Genomic DNA, 20,456 nt, shown 5'->3' with positions numbered 1-20,456 from the left:
AGGGAGTCAAATGCATATAAGGGGGAAAGCTTGGGTAAGATTATTTGCTGTCTTTGTCCGCCGTGTTGTATTCTCTTCACAGATTAGTACAGGAGTGACTACCGGTTCCATTGGATGTTCTGGTGCATCCATTCTGACCTGGACATCATGTGCTGATCAGAATATGGAAAGACAAGCCTCTAAAGGAAAAATGGAAAGGACCTTACACTGTCTTGCTCCATGTCCACACTGCAATCAAAGTGGAAGGGATCAAATCATGGATTCATTACACCCACATAAAAGCAGCACCACCAGAGGGAGAGATGGGAGACACACCACCAGAAGAAGGAGCGCAAAAAAATTTGTGGCAAGCTGAACCAACTGAGGACTTGAAACTGCTGTTTAATAAGACAAAATTATCTTTATAACAGTTATATTTTCCTTAACAGGACTGAGCTACAGTTCCAATCCTTGGACACAGAATTCTATAGTTCAGTTATCTTTCAACTTAACCTGTTTTGCAAATATATCATCTGGTTGTGTGTCTACTCGCATACCTGTCTTAGCAAATGAGAGAACTTGCCTGTGTGCTATACCACTCACAGTGAACAAGACAGATGTGTGGCAGTTAGCAAACTGGAGCAATGCTAGTATCTCCTCTCCATCAGTTTCCCTCTGTCCCTGTGTATCCTATTGAAAGGGAAAGTCTGTCATGTATAGTCTCAATTAATAGGACCAATACGAAGAGTGCCACCCAGGGCTCGTATGTAGGTTCCTGGAATCTGACCAAACAATGTAGAACTGTTATTACAGATGAAACTACCAATTACACTATCATAAAAAATTATGGAAATAGAATCACAGAGTCACAGAATCGTAGAATCACAGAATGGCCTGGGTTGGAAGTGACCTCAAAGATCACCTAGTTCCAACCCCCCTGCCATGGGCAGGGATGCCACACACTAGATGCTCAGGGCCTCATCTAACCCATCTAAATAGAAGCAGGCCTATTGGCCTCCACTGGTGGATAGCCCCAGGAAGAGTATATGGGCTATGTGGCCCATGGCACATAAAGCACTCCCCCCTGGATGCTATGGGACCTGTGTCCTGGAATCCTTAGTTCCAGATGTTAGACTCCATAAACATTCAGATATAAGGGGATGGCTAAGATCAGAGGCTAGCTTTATGTTGCCGTGGGAAAAACAAGACATTTATAATCTCCTTTCAGATAGAAATACCTGGTTTCATGCTTTGTAGAGGGCTTTAATCCCCTCACTGGGAATGACAAAAATTGAGAGGGCAATAGCAAATATTTCTGCAACACTAGAAATTGTAAGCAATGCCATCACTGATGCTCTCAGTCAAATACAAACAGAAATAAAACAGGTATCTCAAATAGCCTTGGAAAATCGCCTTGCCTTAGACACACTACTGGCAGCTCAAGGAGGCATCTGTGCTGTGATAAACCGCAGCTGCTGAGTCTGTGTAAATGAGAAAAAGCAAATTCAAACAGATATTAACCGAATCTAGCAAGCATCCCATTTGTTTCAACAAGTGTCTCAGCATGCAGCCTTTAACAGTGGACTAGATTTCTCCTGGCTTGTGTCATGGTTGCCAAACCTTGGGTGGTTAAAACAACTGTCTTTGTTTGTCATATTAATTGTAGTTATAGTAGTCATACGTAGCTGTGCCTTGCAATCCATGCCTAGCTGTCTAAATTTGTGTAGTGCTGTGTTTAACTGACCTAAGCAAGTAATGTTAGCAAGACAAGATATAGATAATATAGAGTGCTTCTTAAAATTGGCGGAAATGGACAAGAGCAATGTGGTGAGAACTATGAAGCCTTAAAATGAGTTTTGTAGTCTCAAAGGAGAGAAACCGTAGTCCAGAGCTGAAGAAACCAAGGAGACTGGTAGCCTTGAGCTAGCAAAAGCAAAGGAGATAAGGGATGAAAGCAAGAAAGCAAGGAGGAGAACAGCTGAAGAAAGATTCCATGCTGACCCATAGTACCCTTTTGCTCATTAAAGGTCATTAGCACATTAAAAATCACACCCATGAAAAGGGAAATGTAGGGAAATGCGGGATTTGGTCTCCCCCCCCCCCCCCGCCGCTGGCCTTCTGTACCATGCATGCTCAACAGGAGATAAGCTGGGCGAGCTGGAACAACCTATCAGAAGTAGCCAGAGGGAGAGTTTCACAAATTAGCTGTGTCTAAATAACAACCTCTGCTGCAAGTCAGAGGTGTGCTTGCTTTGCAAAAGATCATCAAGTACCCTATTCTGCAGAATGAATGAATTAGACCTTCATGTGGATTCCGACTCTGTGTGCTTATTGACAGGGTGCACTGGGCATGAAGCTATGCTAACACTGGGTTTATTCCAGTTGCTACCTACATGAGCCTAGGTGATGAAGAAGTTGAGGGCTGCCTGCCCCTGCTCCTCATCAGCACCTCACTGTGTCCAACCGTGCCTTCCTCATTCCTCCCTCCATCCTACGACTTGAGCCCTCTCAGCCCTTCTGCCTTCCCTCAACAACCATTCCCATTTACTCTTTCCTATCCCAAATCTTTCCTTTTATTCTTCCTTCTCCTTTTTTTCCCTCCATAGGAATATTCACACTTATTTTTATTTCTGGAAATTTGCACGCACGTGTTCTTTGTTGTCTTCTGTAGTCAGTTTTAATAATTCAACCTCATTCCTCGACAGAAAAAAAAAAATAGAAGTACAAGAACTGTAAAGTATTTAAAATTAATTTACTGTTTCCCTAAGCTTCTAAAGACTACTTAAATAGGAATTAGCAACAAATTCTCCTAATTCGATAATTAGAAGTAAACAAAACATATAGCACAGAAAATAACTAGAAAAAAACAGTTTATCTGTGATACCATTCTTTGGAAGTTTCTGGCTATTAAATCATCTATTAAAAGATGAGTCCTCCTTAGTAGATTTTAACCTCCTTTAGTAGATTAGGACTATTTCAAATTACAGGAAAAGAAGGGAGAGCTCATGCTCCACTTGAAAGAAGCCTTCAGAGAGAATGTCTGATCCTTGTATTCCTGCAAGGCCTTTGCCAATCTCAGCAGATAATCAAGGGTATTGAAATGTGCAGCTGCCTTCCTGGTTCAAGAAATGAGGTGTTAATGGCACACTGCTGGGAGCTGGGCAGTATACTTACATTGCTATACCCATTAAATAGATGGTAAGTGTTGTCAGTTTAGCACCTTATGCTCATACACACACACAAAAAAGAATATCTTAAAAGGTAATTTTAGAATAAAATTATGATAAGCTGAAATAATGTATCTACTATGAAAATGTCATGGCAGCTTCATTGTTACCTTAATATCTAAAAATGTGTAAAAATACTTCGGTATATCAGGTCATGTCAAACACATCAGGTCTTTCAATTATCTCCACGTTCCAATAGTTTTCTCTCCAGCTCTGTACTTCAGTGCACAGCCTGTTGCAAGTGTAGGTTTCTGAATCTCTATTTCAGTGCCACTCTTCAACTGCTGGAGGAGCGAAAATAATATCTTCTAACTGTACTTTTGTCCTAAGAAAAAAGAATCTTTGTTGTGGTTCTGTAAAGACAATTTTTAGAGGGAGTTATACAATAGTAAGTCAGCAGAGAACACAGTCAAACTCACATAAATTACCTTAAAAATATCATCCTTAGTTTAATGAAAGTGTTGAGTTTTCAAAGAAAGAAATACAATAATGCAACATTTCCTCACCTAGGGAATAAACTCAAGAAAAGTATGTTTTTAACTCATCCATCAACTGTGAACGGCGAAATAATAATATGAAATCCTGTATCTATTCTTTTTTCCTGTCAGTGAGCAGACAGTTAAAGCCATGACCTACCTGTCTGAATCCAAACAGCAAACTCTTTTTTTATCCATCAAAACATCACCATCTGTAGTAGGGAGACTGACCTTTTCAAGTATCTTCCCAAAGCGAATTGTTCCAGCTTTCACTCTTTAACTGCACCATTACAGCAAGCACCTCTCTCAGTGATCTCTGCTCTTTTGTCTAGCATTTTATGGTAAAATATAAAGGGAAAAAAGACTGAATTGGGTTATCTTTTCTTTTTAAAATTGCAAAGAGAGGAAATCCAACATCAATGGTTTCTAAACAATAAGACTATGAAATAATAAATTGCAGATTTCTACAAGGTTTACTGTAAATGCTGCCAAGGATCCCTTTATGTATACTGATATTTCATGCACTCCTTAGGCCAGGCTCAGCCTCCATTCATTAATTATGGAATTTGTTGATTATGTAGTACACATGTTGTTAAAGAGTCCAGGAAAAGTGAAAACCAGCAGTATATATATTTTCCACATATTCAATATTCTGTATATTCAATATATTCTATCTTCATTAGAAAAGCTTTCTGAATTAAAAATACCTTAAGATTGCAAAGATTAAGAAATATTAGAATTAGGGCTACCTATACCTTTATTTCTGTGGAAATCATCATGCTGAGCAATGTGTCATTTTTTTAGGTTTAGGTAGAGATGCACACTATTCCCTCTGTAACTTGCTGATATGGGATGCAGGTGTTAAATCCAAGGATTAGGAAAGATGGATCTAATCTTTTTCTATTGCAGTCAGGTCGCAGTAAGGTGCCTGTGCTCAGATGGACACTCACAAACAGCCAGCTCCTGCCTTCCATACCCTCTGCGCCCAGTGTAGAAACGCAGACATCAACATGCCTCTGTGTGAAGTTCTAGTCCTGCAAATCCATCATCAAACAGCTATTGTAACATAAGGAAAAAATATCATTTTGTACATCTTTGTTAGCTCGAGTTTGACAGAACTAAAGCAGAGACCTTCCCCCTTTCCCCTGGGTTGCTTACCTTCCTTTGCAGGCACTGTGGCACCAACCGCTGTCACTCGTGCACACAGAGGACATTATCCTCAGCTCAGACATTGCTGCAGATCCTGCCACTAAAGTTATATCCAGAAGACTCAATGGAAAACATATCGAACATGCAGCTTTCCTATCACCCTGTTTAGCTAAAATTTGTGTCTAGGCTCATCTCCCTTCTCATTTACATCAATATTTCTTTCTCTGATTTTCAAAAATGCAATTCTGATGTTGTCGTATCTATTGTAATGATTTTTCTCAGCTACTACCATTGTTCCTTTTCTATTTTTATCCCTCCAGTGATTTTCCCTTCTCTGCTGCATCAGTCATAAATTACTTGGGTTTGATTTCATTACACTTCACAGATTACTCTTTCTTTTGTCTGCCATTTATCTATGGCAGATGACATTTGCCATACGAATTTGTTTTGCACAATGTATTGGCCTCCCGTTCCCCGTCAAATTTTCAGACAACCTTTTTTCCAGGCACCCTTCATACTTAAAATGCGTTCCACATAAATACCTGCAAACTCAATTCATTTTGTCTCTCAAAATACCTTTCGAGCACTATGCTTCCCTTATATGTTGTAAGGTTCAATGGATACTGTCTCTCATATTGTCTCACAGTTTACCTATACTTTCCTGTATTACGTGTCTCTTTCTGTTTTTTTTTTGTTTGTTTGTTTGTTTGTTGCTTTTGGTCCTATGCTTATATTTCCAATCTGTTTGGGACAGACTCAGTATTTCCAGGAGCATCAATTTCTTTACATTTATCTACACTGCATTTCACTTCCTTTGCATTTATCAAGATTGAATTTCATCTACTATTTTATTTACTGCCCAGTCTCATATGAGAGCGTTTCAACTGTTTCATGCCTGAGTTATTTTAGAATTCTTGCAATAGTGGTGGTTTCTTAGTTCCTTTTCATAGTATTTTATCTTTTTTTCTCAATGTTTTATCAGTAGCTGCTTCCACAATAAATTCAACTTCAGACAGATTGTTTGCTGAGCCCTCTCCCACCTGAGAACAGCATTCTAGCATGGAAGTCTCTTAATTTCTTTTCCACAGGGAACGCTGATGGGAAGAATTCATTTCCCTGTCAAAGCACACTTCATACCAGTCACCAGCTGGCCCAATGGACACAGGTATGTTTCTTGCTGTGTTTGAAGTATAATCATATTTCCCAGTGCTAGCTTGGATTATTTTATCTAGCGGATCCTCAAATTATTTTCCCATTCCACCTAATTAATTAATCAAGTTTTTACATGTAATCTACTAGAACTTCTGATAATTTGTATTTTCTTGTTTTAAATACAATTCCAGCCCCTTGAAGGATTCATTCTTCTTTATGGCCGTCTCTTTTACTTTGCTGGAGAATGATTTCAGCTTCCTTCTGTATTTTCTCTGTCATTTCCATGTGTGTTAAGCACTAATGCTGATTCCAGTATTAGATCTCCAGTAGCTTACATGCCTATGAGAATTTACTTCCTCAGACTATCCCTCTCAGATATATTGTTATGAATGTCCTTTTTGATGTAGAACACAACCAGTGTGGATTTTTGAGTTCTGCTGCCTTTGTAGGAGTGCTAAGTAAGTGCATGGTACTGTTAGAGAGCAGCAATTCAGCTGCGAGATTTTGATTAGATCCTGCTAGTTATTCAGCGCAAAGTCAAAGTTTATGTTTTTGGGTGTGGGCTCAGTAGCCACTTATTCCATGAAAGAGTCATTCATAATGTCTAACACTCTTATCTCTGCATGCATCTCAGTATGATGTTCACTCAGTCTGACTGGGAGTAATTGAAGTCCCCCTACTACAACTGCTACTTGCCTCATTTTTCTCAAAATATTGCAGTCAGTGTTGCTATCCTTTGTGATGGTCGCTAATAGAGACCCAATACTACATTTGTCCAATACAGGCCTGGAATTTAAGTCCATATAAATTCTAAGTCACTCACTGAGGTGGTTAATTTGTCCATTCGATTTGATTTTGATCTCTTGAACGTACACTGTGACTTTGTCCTGGGTACATTTATTCTATTTCAGGTATATTTTCTTGTCTTAATATTACAGTCTGCCACTGATTGTCTTCTTCCCATCAAGTTTAAAAGGTCTGGCATGTCAATTTTTTATGCAAGGGAGGACATTCCTGTTCCTCTATCTTATTTCTTAAACTTCTGGCTTTTATCTGCAAGTATGTGCACTTGTCTGTTGTTCCCATCTTGGGAGGTCATTTATGTAATACTCATTTTTTTTCCCATATCATATCTGAATCTTTATACCCTTTGATGTATCCTATACTGAAAAATACAGAACGTCCACAATTTCAGAAGCAGAATCGTTTCAGAACTATGTGTTGTTGTGCATTTGTGGGCTCTTTCATAGGCTCCATTTTAAACAGTCAATTATAACCTTCTAGACTTAAAGTGTCAAACAAAAAATCACGCAGTGTTCCACACGTTGTTAGTGCTGCATGGACAGGCTCTTCACCTTCCCGGGAGAGCTCAGCCAACAGTGCTCAAGCCGTGATGTGTCACGGTCCTGCGACCCTGGAGAAAGAGCTGCGTAACGAAGAGCCAGGAGAAGCCTTGCAGGAGGGCTTGCCCCTTGGCTCTGGAGCTGGATTTAAGCTCAGGTCTTATCTGTGGTCCCTGCCTGAACAACGCTGGACTGCCTGTGCCTGATCGTGCTCCTCATTGATCCTGGCCCGCTGACTTCTGACTTGGCTCTGGGCCTGCCTCATCACTACATGCTTGGCTGGCAATTGTCAGGCTGCTGGCTGACCGTGGCTGCCATCACACGCTCTGCTCTTCTTCTCTTGGTGCTGTGGCACTGCATCATCCATGCCTTGCTGTCATCGTTACCTCCTGGCCTACCTTCCCTTACACAGCAATTTCCTCTCGCAGCTCCCTGACACCTCATTCAGGTGAATTTCAAAGTACTCCCTTTATTCTGAAACTGTCCTCAATTCATAATGAACCTGCTTCTCTTCCTCCTTATACCACTCAGTCAAGATAGTAAAAGGCTGCTTTTCCCCCTCTTCCCGTGGCACCGTGAGGGGCAGGAATCACTTTACAGAATACTGTGACACAAACCTTAGTCTCCAACTTCCTTCTCATTTGTCTAATTGTTCTTCCCTTGCCATTTGTACTTGTGCACCACAACTATTTACCCTTTAAGCACTTCTTACAAGCCTATTCCCTAGGGGATTTTGTCACCTGGTAGTTTCTGCATAAGCCTGCAAGCCTCTTGGGGTCACAGACCCAGCCATCGATATGTGTGATGACAGATTTTTCCATCAATACAACCTTTCTCTTCCTCACTGTGAGAAAAAAAAAAACAAAACTGTGCAAAACCAGTACAGGATGTCATTCCATTCTGTTTTAATAACCAAGATTCACTCCCTCTTAAAAAGATGGGAAAAATGTGAACATAAGCCAGTGATTCCCACTGACTTCAGTGGACTCTGGCTCAGACTTTTAATAGCGCTGCCTGATATACTTTTTCCAGACCCAGCCTTTCATCCACCAGACTCAGTCTTTCATTGTGTTGTTGTTCTGAAAAAATCTGGGATGTAAAGAACATCTGCTACAACAAACATAAAAACCACAGACCTGCTGTTACTAATGGAAAGTATTCTAAGGGCTTTGATTTAGAAAAAAAGTTAATTAATTTCTGAAGAATAATTACTGCGATTGCGAGTGTCAATGACCCTTCTCACATAAAGCTTTCCCAATACAATCTTGTTTTGGTCTCACTGAGGACAAAAGATGCTTCAGCTGTACTGACAAAAATCTTTGTGAATTGTTATAAATTCTACTGAAGGGGTTTCTATAGCTTCCTTTTAAATTCTATTTAGTTATTATCTATAAACAAAAGAAGCTGAGCTAGCCTGGTTTGGATTTGTATGAAAAATTATAATGAAATAATAAAACCAGTAAGCAATAAAGAAAGGAAGTAACTGCTTTTAATGTTCTCTGTTAAGTGTAATTGTGACATTTAGAAATCCATTTGCTTCTTTGTCTAATATTCATTATTTCACTGATAAGCACAGTATGTACCAAGAATACACAAGACATCTTTTAGCATCACAGATGTTATAGAAACTAAGCTGATTTTAATCTGGTTTTGCCAAATTATGCAGATTTTTCTTGAAAATTGTATTTCTGAGAATTTGAGCCGATTTAAGATCCAATTTGTTGCAAAAGAAAGGCCATTCAGTTATGCTAGAATCTCACTTCATCATGACATCTATACACAGTTGTCTTTGCTTTTTAAAAAAGAAAAACAGTCACCAAGCCATGTCTTTGTTAAGGCACCCTGCTGGCAGCATATGGCAAAAACACTGGCACCTTGCCTGGAAAGTGCAGCAAGAACTGATGGATCCGATCTCATTCTGTGGCTGCGGAGAAAACAGACCACACTGAAGGCCAGTCTTATGGCCTGCGACCATCAATTGCTCAGCAAGAAGGACAAGTTCCTGAAAACAGATGCAGGAAGGTGAACTGATTTTGCAAGTCTGGGAAGGAGATTTCAACTTCCCAGGTGAAGGTAGAGCCCCCTACAACAGTCCCTCTTACAGCTGGACCTTCAGAAGTCGCTGTGTAATTGTGTTTTATATACTACTGTGAAATTAAGATTTCAATGTATAAATGTTTGAGAAGCAATAGTGCTAATTTAATATTAATGGGTCAATTTCAACGTAAAGTATTTCTTGAGGACTGGGATGAAATCCTGCAGCTACAGGAGTTGCAAAAGAAGCAGATTTTCTACCATAATGCTATATCACTGAGTCAGCCATTTAGCATTGACCTGTTCCATCAGAAAAAGAGAAACACAGACTTTTTTTTCTACATTATTCAAAACATAGCTTGGCTTTAGGTGAGTGCACAGTTTTGGAGGTTTAAGTGGTAGCAAGTGGAAGGGACTCTACTGTCATTAAGTAGATCCTCAAGAGACTTGACATCTCCAGTTCGAAACATGGCTCTAGGTAGAAGATACCGCTCCATCTTCCATGAATAAATTTGTATGCTAAATATCATCCTATAGCAATGTTCATTTCTATGCTTACACAGAGTAAGTATTACACTGTGAGAATTACAGAGAGAAATAGTGGCAACCCTGTACCTAAATTATGTGACAAAATACCCTAACTTTAGAAAATAACAGAAGAACTTTGAAAAGCTCATTTGTTACAGACTCTGAAACTTAGCAGAAACAACATTCTGATGTTGAAGATGTATCTTGCTTTGTCCTCTTAAATGTTTCAAAATTTTTGTTCTGTTTTGTTTTGTTTAATTAGTTTTAACAGGATTCTTATTTCCTTCCCCTTCCTTGTACCATTCCCAGATGAGCAGGGGATAAATGAGAGACCATGGATCAAACTCTCTCCCTTTGATACTTCCACTGGAAAAAGAGAACAAGCGCAAGCAAACACAAGGCCATTGGGCTTTTCCTCATATTAGTCAAACTCAGGAAATCCTGTAAAAAAAATAAAATATGAAAATACTTCTCAATTACACTGACATAATTATAATGTGATTTTTATTTGTTGGTTTGTTTGTTTTATAATGAGAACATGATGTTCAACCATAACGATGTCTCCACAGTCCTCCTAGACGGTAGGGTGCAATTTCACATTAAATCTGCCATCTTCCAGTCTCAATACCTGTACCAAATTTTTAATTATCCAACCATACAGTGAGTCAGATTAAATTTTGATCTGACAGAAAGCCACCTTACCCCTGTGGCTTCCAAGACCAGTATATCCAGTGCAAGCCAGGGGTAGGGACACAGGGACAGGAACACGTGAAGAGAGAGGAAAGCACAAGTGCCCAGCTTGGGAGCAGTTCATGTTAGACCAGGTGGGACATACCCTGGTGGAACATACACTGACCTGGTCAGTTCAGTCTGGCCTCTAATGAGAAGGCAGAGTCCCATCTCCCCTCTCCCATTTGCTTCTCCTGGATGCTTTTTCCAATCACATCCCATATGCCAGCATTATTGTATAATGTGTACTAGTAGCATTAGCAATGAGCTGGAATTGATCCAGATAAAAACTTTTTGTTTTGTCTCTTTTGTCTCAGCCTAATGTAAACTGGCACCGACACATGCATATCCAAAGGATGGATGAAAAGTGTCTCTCTGAGTAGCTTGCTGAGGATTAAAATGACTGCGTAACCTTGGCCTTAGTGATTCCATACATCTTTTGCTGTTGCATGTAATAAAACCAAACCTGAATGAATTCTGACTACTATTTATTTGTATTCTGTGACTTAAGGTGGCTCTAAAGAAAAAAAAAAGATTCTGGGAAACCACAGTACACACAGTCTTTTCTGTTGTCCTTCAAATGACTCTTATCTCTCCTCCGAAGTCCACAGTCATGAAACAGTGTACTAGTAAGCAGATTTAAAAGAGCTAGCACTTTCAAAATCATGCTTCCTCCCCTCCCAAATCCAAGTGGAGAGGGAAAGACAGGGAGCAAAAATTCCCACTGTCCTGATTGGTTTCTTTACATGATGTATCAACTAGATGATGCAACCAGATAAAAGATCTGCTTTTACAACTCATTGAACTGGAATTTTCTGAATTTAAATCACATGAATCATTTCAGTTTGGCCAAGTTTTAATCTAAGTTCATTTTACCCTAGAAACAAATATACTGAATCCAAATTTGAGAAGACAGATTGTTCTTTTAAAGACTTATTTATCCTCTTTAAAATAACAAACAGTTTATTCCTAAACTGCCTTCCTTAGGTGATTATTTTAATATTATTTTCTATGATTCTGCTGTGGAGGGGATTGTGTAAAACGTATCTCATACGAGACTTATTTTTGTCATGAGTATTGTTTTTCCGAGCATCAGCATTTTGAATTATGCTTGCAGAAGATGCCAACTTTAAAATTTGTTACTTTCATCTACATCTGTTCTGCATTCCATGGAGAAAAGACAGGACTGTTGGGTGCCTGAACACTTTAGGAATACTATATGTGCTTGTTAAACAACTCTTTCACACAAGTATTGGTGTTTCGATTATGTCTTAGCAAATAGGGATAGCAGCCTGACAGAGGTGTTTCTTAAGGGGCAAGTCCCAAAGAGGAAAAACAGATGGAGAGAGACAACATCAACGAAGTAACATCACAAAGTATACAAGCTTGTAAGTTAGTCAGATAAATAGGTTAGTGAAAGACAGGAGCAAACATTTTTGGACTGAGGATGTTCTGTACCAGCAAGTAAACAAACAGAACACTGTTGTCTTTAATCTGATTTCTTGTGCAATATAAGATGAAAACAGCCTTTCACAGAAAAAAAAAAAAAAGAAATTCTTTTAATTAAATTTGCTAACTCTTATGTTCTGCTGGTTCTCAAGAAAGAAAACTTCTGATGTCTTAATACATGTGAAGGATAGTATCAAAATATTCTGTAGCTTTCTCTTCACATCATTTTCACTTCAGTCTAGACTCTCTTGTTAAAATAAAATAAGAAATTCCTGCTCAGAAGTCTTACTACAATTACACATTTCATGCAATCACACAATGTGAATCTTAGAGATATACTGTATGTATCCTCAAAGGAGAATGGACTCAGTCACACATTCAAATATGTTACCATCCTTCTTTCATAAACATAGCAATACAATTCCCTACATATAAAATGAAGCTGTATTTACAGAAGAAAATAATATGGGAATACTACATTTTGAGAAGTGGTAGTTCACTGTTTTTAACAGAGCAGAAGTTTCCAAAAAAAAAATAAAAAACAAACAGTAAAAACAAGTAAAGCTCAAGAGTAGCCAGAACAATTACTTTCACCTTTTCATCAATTATTTTTTTACCTTTTCTAGATAAATGTTTATAAAGACAAAATGTTATTTCTCAAAATTTGTGGCAGATGAGCTAGAGTACAATGCAGCACTTAAATCCACATCCAGACAGAAACACGTTCCATCCCCTATTTCCCAAATGGAGTGAATGCAGTGTATTCATTCCTTTAATGGCCAAATTCCAGAAAGGAAGCAAGCTGGGACAGGATTTCACATTCTGCTATGTTAGAAATTATCTGCAGAAAGTACTAATGATTCAAGGGAATGTGATAATTGGAGACTGTATAAGTGAAAAAGGGCAATGCCTTGGAGATCAACTACATGCTTCTTTACAAGAACTTGGCACTCTGCCCTTCCATAGAGATTTTGCTTATGTCTAAATCGTAGTTCAGCTGGCAAAGACAGAAACAGGTTTAAACCACTGCCAACATATCAATAGTTTATCCTAATTTATAAATGCAGCTGCCTGCAAAATCAGGCTGCTTACAAAAATGATCAGCCCTTGCAATGTCTGACAGCATTGCCCTTGAAGGAGGAACCCCAAGACCAATGTTTTTACACAGTGCGAAGCATGTGAGAATACGAAGAAACAGATACTACTGGATATTCTGCACAAGCTGGTCAGGTCTAACCAGTTTCATACCAGGATGCTGCAGGTATCCTGGTTTTGCTGAGGGGTAATGAAAGCCTGAGCTTTATACATTAACATTTTCTGAAACACAAGTGAAGTCTCTCTCTCTGTATCAGCTTGTATCTCCAGTGATTTTGGCAAGGGCCACCGATGACATCCTAAAAGCATGATTTATTGTAGCTTTACTTTAGATTGCCTCTGGGAGCTGTCTTTATCTTTCTCCTGATTTCAGAGGGTATACTTGCTTAAACTAACCCCCTAAGTTTGGATGTCAAAGTTCTGTGAAATGTATTTCTCCTACAGTACTCTCCTTTCCTGACACAAGTAAAACACCCTCCACTTTCATCCTTTTTAGACAGCTCTGTGTTACCCAGCTGTGCCAGGACCTGCAACATAACTCAAAGGCTCCTAGAGTAATCAATGATACTTCTGGCATCTGGTATTAGCAGCTGGATTTAAGTGCCTGTTCTGGCTGCGATGCATAAAAAATGATGGATTTATAAACTACCTGAAAAACATCCTTTTGCAATTTGTACTCAGAAAAAACATTTTTACCTTGCAAACAAAAACTTTCCTCTAAAAACTACAACAGAAAACAGAGACAAATAACATTTTCTCTGGAAACTACATGAACGACAGTTACTTCCAAAATAGCAGTATCTGCCCTCCTGTTCATAAATACGAAGAATCCTTCTTTACCCTCTCCATAAAGAAAACAAAAGCATATGACTCATGTTAGTGGAAGACAGATGATATTTCCTCCAGCCTAGGGTTTGTGGAAAATAGCTTGCTTAGAATGATGTCTAATCCTGTCCTCTCTGGGTTCTATCACTGTCTTAAACGAGAACAAGTTTTGGCTTACTGAAACTGTTAGATTGGGGAGACTTATTCTTTCTATAAATTGTATTTCCATTAACATACTGACATCCTCCATTAAAGAAAAAAAAATACAGAAAAATAATTTAGAATAGAAAATCTATTTATATTTTTCTAACTGTGCAATCCTTTGTTGACACAGCTTGTGCAGATAATGCCACAGCAATGAGACTATACTTTGTAAACATGCTGTTTTCATGTTTCTTTGTTAACATTAAATTGTCCTCCTTAATGTTTGGAATACATAGTGAATGTGAGGTCTCACATATCATTCCCTACAGCTGTTGCACAGTCAATTATACATGTTCTTTGTATTGTCACATTTCAGAAGCTGCTTATAAGCAGCTTTTTCTGCTCCTAGAATGTCTGCTTAACTCACTCCTATGGCAGCTGCATCAGTATCTCCTAAGCAGCAATGTGTCCTGGAAAGGGCTGTCAATACCAAATTATTGCCTTTCCAACCAAGAAGAACAGCTTTTTTCAGAGGACAAACTCTGACCCGGTTTTTATAAGCAGCCAACAGCAGATGACATACAATAATTTTTGGTAGACTGAACCTGACCATCATGCCAGCCCTGGAAATCTGTGACTTTTCTCAGTCATTGTGAATTCCCAGCATAAAAATCAGCCAAGATTTGAGTAAACATTGATAAAACTGTAAGGAAACAAAAGATTAAGGCTAATTTAAATTTGGAACAACAGAGCAGAGGATTTATAAGGACTATTTATTTCTTCTCAAATACACGGAGAAGAAACAGCATGGAATGGTCCAGGAAGCACTATTCAAGCATGTGCTTCCTTACTCCACAGGAGAAACTAAAATGAATCCTTTAACCTCTTGTATTAAGATGAAGAATCACAAGCACCAAGACAACTATAGGCACTAGAAACACTCTACCTTTGGCTAACAAGTCATTGATTAGTTGAAGCAGCACCTCTTTAACAGTTCCAGGTACCAGTCCTGTTTACATTTTTTTAGTGAAGATTTTGTCTTGCTATTGAGACATTAAACTTTTATTTATAGAGTTCAGGTAGCTTTTCAAATCAAACATGAGCAGCTTACAGGGTGATACTATCTATGGACACAATTGCAGGAAAGAGATTATCTGTAAAAGGGCACTGTATCGGCATAGTTTCAGTGGGATTGTTGCAATGACTTATTGTGGTCTTCACGTCAGGTTAAGTCTTCCAGTAGGGTGCAAGCTGTGTGGGTCTGGTGCTTCTGCATACTAATTTTTGGTGGACTGTGTAATTTAAAATAGAATATATTGGAAATATAAAGACCTGCTGTTTCACCTGCTCTCTTGAACCCAGAGAGTAAGTAGGGACCATGATTTAGTTCCTTTCAAGTGTTTGATTCTCAGCTGTTCTGCTTTTGGCATGTCATTCTCTTTCTTTGTGTTTGTTATCAATAGTCACAGAATGATATAACATTAAAACAAACAAACAAACAATTAAAGAAACAAACCACAAAACAACAACAACAACAAAAACCAACCAAACAAAAACCCACCCACCCACGCACCAACCAACCAACAAGACATAAATGTTATAAACATTGTTATTTAAAGCATGAATATTTTCATCTATTCTGGAATGTCCATGCTGGAATGTATACGTACCTACTTCTGTTTTTCTCTCATATCACAAATATTGAAGTCTCTTAACTGTTTTTTTTTTTTTTTCCCCCATCTCAGTAGGCTAAGCAGAACCCTTGCTTGTGTCAGGTGCTTTAACTCAGTTGCTTCTATGGGTTCTGTTACCTGTTATCTGTTTCAGCCCATGTTGCTCAAAATATCGCTAGAGAGAAGGAAATTACTTTCATTTATTATTGAATTGAGCCAGATTTCAATCTGTTAGCTGACAGGTAAAACAGCTCAATATTCCATTATGAGCAGCCTAGGCAGCCCTGTGATTCCCTGTGAAATACACACTTTAATAGGTTTTCTATGCAAGGAACAGATAGGAGCATGGTAAGAAGTTGTGCACAATGACTCTTTTTATACTTTGCATGGATAAACAAAGAACTTCCCTCCGGGTTTTTAATGCAGTTTCACCAATAGCAATTTATGACAGCTGTGGAACTGGGATTTTATAAAAAATCTGTTCCAGGGCAAAATTCAGAATTTTACTGAAGACTTGTAAACACAAAAAAAAATTAAAGACTTGTAAATATATCCACATTTTGCCAGAAAATGCTTAACTGCAGGAAAGAAGTTAGATCTTCAGGAAAGAAAGATTAAGGAAATTCTTACTTCATTACATTACTGATAATTTCACTTTTGCTGAACAGCACTTATTCACATATTCTCTTTGTATAAAAACATTATTTGTTTTCATTTTAAAATAAAAGCCTTTATTTTAAAGTAAGGATTTACTTGCTTTAAGTAATTATAATTACTTTAATGCTAAAGCAGTCTATAAAACTGTACACTCGATAAAATAGTAGCAATATGAAAGCTCTGTAAACTAGGGCTAATATATTTCAGTTTACAAATAGCACTGTAAAAACCCAGGAGACAGTTTGTATTTTTATAATATAAATTAATGATCAGAAATTATATACACAAATGCAAGTGAACTAAAAAGTTTTCTGTTCTCACTTGGTATTAATAGAGTACTATTCTTTGATTTACTAATCGTATTTTAAATTATTTCAAACTATTCTTCCCTTAGTAATAGTACATTCAAACATTGTCATTATTTTTTTTTCCCAGATCACTAGCACCCCTACTTAACAGACATTTTGCTTATATGGTTGCTAGCGGGTTATGCTACATAACATATACAAACTTGTTCCAACTGAATTCAGTTGTGTTTTTGATAAAACAATTGAACTATTATAATGCTAGGATTATTGTGTACTTTTAATGATTATACAGAGACGATAAACTTTATCATCCCATACTTGTGACAGGCATAAATGAAATAAGTAACAGAACATTTCTTTACCATATATTTCAGCACAATTCATTACTTATTTGTTGTGTTATAGCTGTTGTGGTTTTTTTTTTTGTTAGTATTCAAGATTTATAGCAGCTGTTTTCCTTTCACCATAGTTCCTTCCTAAATGCTACATATATTTTTGTTGAAGTTTTAAAAAATCTGGTTTATACCCATTTTTTTTTTCGTTGTAAATATAGCATTTGGCTTAACTACCTGTAACATACTGCAATTCTTAGATATGTTAGAATATTTACAAGGTTACATTTTGCTCTCCTGAAATTCTTTTTCTCTTAGAATTCTTTTTGAAAGCTTTTGCTTTTTCACAAACACTGGTATCTCATACAGAAAATCCTCAGTTTATACCTGTTTCTGATTAATAGAGAACTGCCATGGATGATACAGGACACAAAGAATGACATATTCACAATAAATTGATCTGTGACCAAACGGAACACCTCCAAATCTAATAGTCTTTCCTTCCTGTTTTCCTCCAATTAAAATATGTAACTGCAAACAGGACTATAATTATGTCTTTGTTGATTTTTGCAGTTGACTGAATGACGTCAGCACACCTTAAGAGTGCAGTTCTTCAGACAACCTCTGATTTTATTATGACTCCATATTCCTATTTCTTAGATCATAAATGATTATACCTGTGGCTAAAATTAATTGCTTTAAACATATATATATGTGTGTATATATATATATATATAAAATGAAGCCATAACTCATGTTAAATAAGGCAGAAATCTGTGTATATATGATTTATAACAACAGGTAAAGTTTAGGAAACAAGGTCTTTAGAAACAGGAAGGCCTCAGAATACAAAAACAAAGCATCTGGAAAAGAAGAAAAGCTTCTGAAACCAAAAGCTTAAGTGAACCTAAGCCTGAGGATAAGAACAAGATACAATAGCAATCTGAGGCGGACAAGTGATAGACAGAGAGCATGAGTGAGGCTGTACAGGAGAACAAAAGAAAAGGTGGAAAAATAAGTGATAAAGAACCAGAATAACCCAAGGACTCGATTTTCAGCAGTGCTGAGCACTACTGCAAATCTAGCCCCTTAGCTCTTAATGGACCAGTTCATCACAAAACCTTGCCGAAATAGCTGAAGGATTTATAGATTCACTTATTTAGACAGCGGAAACGTACACAAAAATAGCTTTACTCAGAATAAAAGAAGTGACTAGTCTAACTAAAGCATCATAAATTTAATTGGCAGCTGTGAATACACAGACACCAAACCTTAAGAGGAAATAAATGTGTTTACTTTTCATATTGATTAGATAAGCAACAGATAAGAGAGTGCTAAATAAAGTTAGACAATTTTACCATTTACTTCCTCTTTAAGGGAGTGGATGGGTTCTTCATGGGTAACAGAAAATTGTTAAGACTTTAACTAAGACCAATATAATGACATAATTACTATAAATTAGCACATGCCTATACACACACACACACACACACACGCATATAACTACTTACAGCGTAGTTCTAGCACACAAACGTGGCAACTAAGTAGGTATTTCCAGGAACCACAGATCATCAAAACACCTTTGAGGTGGCTTATGTTTATACTCAGAATTTCACCAAGACAAGCAATTGTGAAACTGCATTTTTACCAATGCTTACCCTGGCTGTACTATTAGAACATTAACTCACAGTTTCTAAAATTACAACGAAAAATTCTGTTTGCTGCTTGTTTTCACGCTTTACTTCTTTTTGTCAGTAAAATTATTAATTGAATGTGATAATCCAAGTAAATAAATATGAATGTAACATAAATGACAAGACATGTATATGAACAATGAACCAGCTGAGCTGTACTGGCCCAGGCAATGAAAGCTATGTACACAATGCTTAAAATTTATGAAAGCCCATAAAATGCATGACAAATTTTGCATATTGATCAGGTGCTATGCCTCTGTTTAAAATCATAAAAGCAAGAAAACCCAGCAAAGGTATAAATCATAGAAAAAAAAAAAATCCTGAGAAGCAGGTAAAAACTTGCATATTTCCTAAAAATAGATGCCTGAGATATGCCTAGTGGAAACAGTGTACGCCTGATGGTCTTCCCTTAGACCAGGCTACTCAAAGTTTCTGGATTTCTGTCCCTCAGCCTTAGAGCAGCTGCACAGGATACAGCAGGTTTGTAATGTGAGGCATGTTCGCTCAGCAGCTATGTATGACTAGTGGCTATGTACCTGGCCTCTGGTCTCTGCCAGTTATTCTGCAGCTGCTTAAGCAACTGGTATTTTCTGTGGAGAGTTGAACTACCATACTAAGGGGTGAGCAGCGTAACCTCGCAGGTTTCAGGGATTCCTCTGATGTACAAGAAACAGCAGTGACGCTATTATTTTCATTACTTTTAACCGCATGGAGAAGTCATCTTTTCATTTGGAAAACCTAGAAAAATGCTCTCCTCCTTACGGTACAGATTGAAATGGTTAACGAAATCTTGGAGCACCATACCTATAGCCCTTTCTATTTACCAGCTCTGAAACAAATGAGGGAGACAGGTGATGGGATGCATCGCGCCAAAGAAAAGTTAACCTTCTCTGGTGGCACGACCCAGCTGCAATCTGCAGCCGTGCAATGACTTGTCAAGTGTATCTGCACAAGTTGCCGACCGTGGCCGACTGCCAGCATTTTGTCTAGTGCAGAGTTATCTGTTAACTAGATTAAATGGGCTCTGGCAAATTGAAAAAGGTTGGGTAATTGGATGACAAGCAAGGCACCAGGGGATTTTCAGAACTTGTCGTGACTGCAACAATACAAAACAATTCTTGGGGAGTTGCAGAAGTCAGCCTGTGGAAGTAGGAAGTGAAATAAAGCACGTCTGCTTACATATATTTATTCTCTGCCATTTTATTTTTTCTTACTTCAAAATTGTACTTTAATACTCATTCACCCAAGCCATTGGGTGAAAGAAGGTTCTCCGCTTCTAGGCTAGGAAAGGAACTGTTTTGTCTCAGGTCAGAGGAACGCTGATATTCCCTCCGCCTAGCAAACATCCCGTAACGCCTGGGTGCCAAGAATCTCCCCTCTCGGATTACTCTCCTTGTGAAAGAAATCGCACATCAGGGGCACTACTGAGCTCAGAGCCTCGCAGGCGCAGGCGCCGCTCGCACCTCGGGCCGGGCCGAGCGGAGGCGGGTGGTCCGCGGGGTGCCCGGGCGGGTGCCTGCAGCCCCCCGGGGACGGCGCTGCCCGGCGGGCCGGGGGCCGCGCTGAGGCGGGGGGCGCGGGGCGGGCGCAGGGCTCGGGGCGGCGCGGCGGGGCCGGCGGCGGCGGGCGGCGAGCAGGCGAACGGCGGAGGCGCTACATCCG

At 38.5% G+C, this 20,456-nt stretch overlaps 1 long non-coding RNA gene across 3 annotated transcripts; it reads right to left on the bottom strand.

Moving 5' to 3' along the window:
• On the bottom strand, window positions 1-6,838 carry LOC308189146. 3 transcript variants are annotated; one of them, XR_013946046.1, is made up of 3 exons: window positions 4,438-6,838; window positions 3,843-4,010; window positions 1-3,559 (listed from the first exon to the last, which is right to left on the bottom strand). It is a non-coding gene; the product is annotated as an uncharacterized lncRNA (long non-coding RNA). The 3 variants fall into 3 exon arrangements; XR_013946047.1 differs by having other exon boundaries at window positions 3,914-4,010; XR_013946048.1 differs by having other exon boundaries at window positions 1-4,010; window positions 4,438-4,716; window positions 4,841-6,838.
• Between the last annotated feature and the right edge of the window lie 13,618 nt (window positions 6,839-20,456).

Source organism: Anser brachyrhynchus (assembly GCF_964034855.1).
Source record: "Anser brachyrhynchus genome assembly, chromosome: 2".
In the NCBI taxonomy this organism is placed as follows: domain Eukaryota; kingdom Metazoa; phylum Chordata; class Aves; order Anseriformes; family Anatidae; genus Anser; species Anser brachyrhynchus.
This window is presented reverse-complemented; position numbering and strand designations above follow the sequence as displayed.